The following is a 5,242-nucleotide window of genomic DNA, read 5'->3' as shown; positions in this document are numbered from 1 at the left end:
TCAGGCATTGCCCTCATTATTATTCAAATTTATTCATACCATTGCGCATTTCTCTAGTGCAGCTACAGGCTGCAAACTCTCCACACTCACGTTTCTCCTTCCCACAGCCCCCCGGAGCCCAAGTCAAGGGCTTGCGAGTAGAGTGGCCTGTGAGCCCTGGCTCAGAGATGGAATTTATATTCACAGCTTTTCTGCGTGGGGCCTGGACACCCTGGTGTCCTGTTGAAGTCTCCCGAGGACAGTGAGAAGCTGGTTCCATCCACTGGGAGCGAGGAGGCAGCTCATCCCGCAGCAGGATGGAGTCAGAGTCAGCGATGGGCATCTTGCCGGAGGGAGGAGTGGTGTGACCTTGGGCTGTCACTGCCCCATCCCAGCCTCCTCCGTGTGCTCGCCTGTACCTGTGACAAGTCTACACTAAGTATTGCAAACTCCCTTTTAAGAGCAGAGGTTTAGGAAACAGACTTAGGTTCGCATAGTGCCTCTGCCACTTCCTACCAGTATGACGGTGGCCGAGTTACTCTCTAAGCCTCTTTCTCCTTACTGGTAAACTGGGGGATGATGACGCTTACCTGGACTGCTGAAGAGTTAAATGGGATGAGCTGGATGACATGCCTGGTACATTCCCTTGCCTGTGCCCACTGAATGGTAGCTATGACCCTATTTATCCTGGGCAGTTAGATAATCAGAGGGACCGGTGGAAACATGAGCAATGACATGACAAAGAAGATGTCTGTCGTCCTGCGGGTTTTGAAATAGTTGCCTCTTGGCATAGGCCTGGTTGAAGCAATTTGGAGACCGGGGAATGGAAGCAATAACCCAGAAAAGAGTCCAGAGAGGAGGGGAAACAAGGGGTCTCAGGAATTTAACTTGATGGAAAGGCCGTGTAGATTCTGAGCCTGCAAAAGTGGCAAGCAATGTTGGTTGGCCCCAAAACAGCCCCTGCAGCCAAGAGAGTATCCGAGAGAGAGGCCAGATGCCCACGGGTTGTCCTGACCTGGATCAAGATTAAGAGAAAGCCCCAAGCCTGCCATGGCCAAGTCCCACTCTCCCTATTTTGCCCACTCCAGGCTTTTCTCCTTGTCTCCAGGTCCTTACACAGGCCTTTCCTGGACAGAACACTGCTCCGTCCCTTTCCCTTGGGATTCAAATAGTCACCTTCTCTGTGAAGTCCTCCTTGCTTGCCTGCATGCCCTCAGAGCTCTCTGTACTCACTTCCCACCTCTGCTATAGTAGGTCCACGCTGCATTGCCCACCCCTTCCCAGCCCAGGGGAAACTCCTTGCGTCTGGACTGTGTCACTCAGAGCCCCAGTCCCATCACCCAGCACAGGGCCTGGCTGCCAGGCCCACAGCAGGTGTTGCGAATATGTCTGTGGATTGATGGAGTGAGAGTGAGCAAATGCTTGAGTGAACAGTCCTGCCTGCGCAACCCCATCGAGGGAAGGAGGCAAAACACCCCGTTCCCCAGGTCAGGCTCACAGACCGCAGTAAAGGAGACAGGGCAGGAGAGTGGAGGGGCGGGACAGGGCTCTCCCTGCTGGCGGGGGGAGGAACGGTGCTGGGGGCAGTCCTGGGAAGCTCCCTGAAGGAGGGAGTGTGGAGCAGAGCTGGGACAGGTAGGGGGGAAACAGAACTCTGGAAGTTTCTGGTGCAATGACGGGTATGGGTGAAGAGGGGATACGGGGATTGCTGAGAAAAAGAGCCTAGAAAGTGAGCCATGAGTGCAGGCATCAGACAGGCACAACAGGAAGGGCAGAGGTGGCGTTTACCAATGCAAAGGAGGTACTGGGTACATGTCAAGAAGGCACCAAGAACCATCATCAGTGATCTCACAAGAACACACACAAATCAGAGAACACACACATGCCTCAGAGGTCCCGGTGGCCTGGGCCTTCCACCGGCCATGACGTCTGCGACACCTGTGACACGGAGCAGAGTCTGCATTGGAACCTGGGGGGTAGGGGTGGTGGTGAAATGTCAGCCCCATCCCTGTGCCCACACCCCACTTCCAGGAAATAAAACCAGGGCAAACCAAAATGCAGGGGACTGGCTGGATGTGGGATGGGACTCAGGAAGACCCTGAACACAAACAGAATGGTGACAAAAGACCAGCCTCCAAAGCAGCAGCAGCAGCACTGAATCAGCAGCCTTGCCTCCCTGGCAACTCCAGTCTGGGGCGAGTGCAAAGCCACGTGTGTGTTTTTAAGTGAATTCCTGCCTGCTTTCATCCTGCTGCCTCCCCGTCTTCAGACACCATCACAGATGTTGGTGAGCTCTCAAGCAGCCATTGTGAAGGCAGACAGAGAAGAAGTGTGCTGTACACAGCCGCACGGAGACTCACACACTTACAGACTGATGGGGAGGCTGGCAGAGGCGCCAATGACACCGGGAAGCGGAGACAAAGACAGATCAGGCAGAGGGAGAGTGAAAGAGAGAAAGGAGACTGGAGGAGAAGCAGGAAGGGAAGAGGAGATCTCAGAAAGAGGCCAGGAAAGAAAAAGACACAGGCCCAGGGCAGAGAAACAGAGAGAAAAGCACCGGGAAAGGCCCGGTGATACAAAGACGCCCAGGCGCCACAGAGACCCAGGCCAAGGCAGGAAGGTGATGGTGAATGTGGCCACAGGGGGCCAGGACCTCATCTCCAGCTTGGTTCCGTCCTTCAGACGTGTTGCCAGAAGGCTGGGGGGTCTCAGACTCCAGATGGGTGCCATGGAGTGGGGCTTCTGGGCTCCTCCCCTATTTCCCACCAGCTTCCCCCGCAGCCCTCCTTCTTTCTAGGTTAACCCTGGCCCTCACCATCCCACCCCATAACACAAAGCTCCTCTGGCCTCCACCTTGGAATGGTTCCCTCCCCTCTTCTTATTCCGCATTGTTTGGGCTTCTGGTTATAGCACTTATCACAGCCTGCCTTGGATTAAAAGTTACTCATGTGTGTGTGTTTCTGTCTTTCCCGGTCTCCTGGGAACCCCTGGAGAACAGAGTTGCTTGGATTTACCTTTCTTGTCCCTTCAGTCCCAGCAATGTTCCTTAATAATGCTAACTCCCAATTAGAAGATGCTGACTGTGTACTGGGCACCAGTGCAGATGTCTTAGAGATACCGTTCCCATCATTATAATCCAGGGCACAGTGGCGGTTATGGTCTCCATGTTACAGTAAAGGGAAATAAGACTCAGACAGGAAGTGGCAGAGATAGCGCTCTAGGCGCTGTGCCGTGCTATGGGAATATCCAAGAAGTACTTCCTGAAAACACTGGACTCATGGCCCCCACCCCAGAGGACTCCTGGTGCCCCCAAGGTCTGCGCCCATCTGCTACTTCTGATCTCCACTCTATACTCAGACTTGCATCTTCACTGTGTTTACCTCCCGGGAGGGCGCTGCTCCCTCCTGAGATCTGGGGGCCGGCCTGTACCCTATAGCCACGCAGGACTTGCCCCACACGCTGCAACCAACCATCAGAGAAGGCTTGATGTAAATATTCCTACATGAAGGGAGAGTGGTTCCAAAGGCTGGCAGGACCATCAGTGGCACCTAAAGAGGTTTTCAGTCAATCGCAAATGTCACCCTTTAAGCCGCCAACGCCCACCAAATAATACGGCTTCTGCTTATGAAGCGCCAGACACTGTGCCAAGTACCTCACGAAGACTAGTTCACTCAATGTACACAACAACATGATGAGGGAGGTACCATTAGTACCCCTAATAAGGACCTAAGGTTCAGAGAGATAAGCAACTTCCTCCCAGGCACACAGCTGGTAAGTGTCGGGGCCTGTAAGCAAGGCGAGGGGCCGGAACACCTGGCTCCCCTGGAATGCCATCTCGCCAGCGTGGCTACTGCTGCCTTCCACCTCTCACCACCCCCTGGGCCTCTTAGCTCAGACTCTGGCCATTGTGCAAACTGGGGCCTCTCTGTCTCCCCTCGACGCTGTCCCCTCACTAGGACACCCTCTCCTCGTCTCTCAGCATCACCCCCCTCTCCTTCCCAACGCTGATCTTCCTGGGGTGACACTGCCTTCCAGCTCTGCTTGCTCTCCAACTCCCTGCTCCGTCCTCAGCACAGCACGGGAGAGGCCACCTATCCTCATCTCTGTGTGTGAACACATCTCCTGTTCCTGCTGGGCCTATCCCCGGGGTTGGGGACTAGGTTCCCACAAAGGCCTGGTGAGGACACAGAGGTTGAATCCCATTTTTGACTGAGAACTAGGAATTGACCTCTACATCTATCGTAGAGAGGCTGGGAATGCTTACAGATTCTCAGACACAGCTGTGGAGTTCTCGTGGACACATATGTACCACGGCACATAAGCACACGTTCACCGGTGCGCGTGTACGCGCGCGCGCGCGCGCACACACACACACACACACACACACACACACACACACACACACAGTCTTTTGCATCTTTGCATTCAAGTACAAGTTTCTGCACCCATGTCTTGGCACATATACCTTGATGGTCGTGTTCCCGGAGCCTTGCCTGCTATGCCAGCTGGGAACAAGAGAGGGAGTGGAGGCAAACACAGGAGATGCCAAGGAAGCCGGGCTGCAGGAGACAGGGGTGGTGGAGGCCGAGCCCTGTCTCCCCGGATTTATCAAATGAGAAGTAATGAACCCCCTAGGCCGGAGCAGTCCCCATGCTCTCCACTCCAGATCGCTGCTGGTTCAAAGGGAAGACTTTGATTCGCACCGACAGCTTTCAGATGGAACTAAATCTCTCCACACTCTACTGTTCCTTCTGCCACTCTCCCTCCCTCTCTCTGCCCTCACATCTTCGCTCTCCCACCCTCCCCCAAGAGCTTCTCCCCCACTACCCCAGCCATCCCCTTCCTGCTCTATGAAAAATACAACAACCAGAGAGGGCCCCTCCTGTCCATTGGATTCTCTCACGGAGAAAAGAGGATTGCAATTCTCTGGACTGGGCCAGCAAAGGGGAAAGGAGAGGAGGAAGGGAGATTTGCACTTTTGATAGAGGAGGCAGGGGAGAAGGGAGGAAGGGAGATTGGAGCGGGGTGGGGAGGGGAGGAACGAACTGGCTGGGGCGGGCAGAATGAGGACGAGGACAGGAGAGAAAGACAGAGACCCCGGCTGCCCACAGCAGAGACATAGAGGCAGAGAGAGAAGCAGGTTCAGAACCCTTAGACCAGAAGCTGCCAGAAGGGAAGTACCACGCCTGCCCAGCTGACTGGTCATGAGGGATGTAGGTCTGCTGACTCTGCCCTATACAGAGCCCAGCCCAGAATCCAAAAG

This window comes from Phocoena phocoena, chromosome 1 (genome assembly GCF_963924675.1).
Source record: "Phocoena phocoena chromosome 1, mPhoPho1.1, whole genome shotgun sequence".
Lineage (NCBI taxonomy): Eukaryota > Metazoa > Chordata > Mammalia > Artiodactyla > Phocoenidae > Phocoena > Phocoena phocoena.
This window is presented reverse-complemented; position numbering follows the sequence as displayed.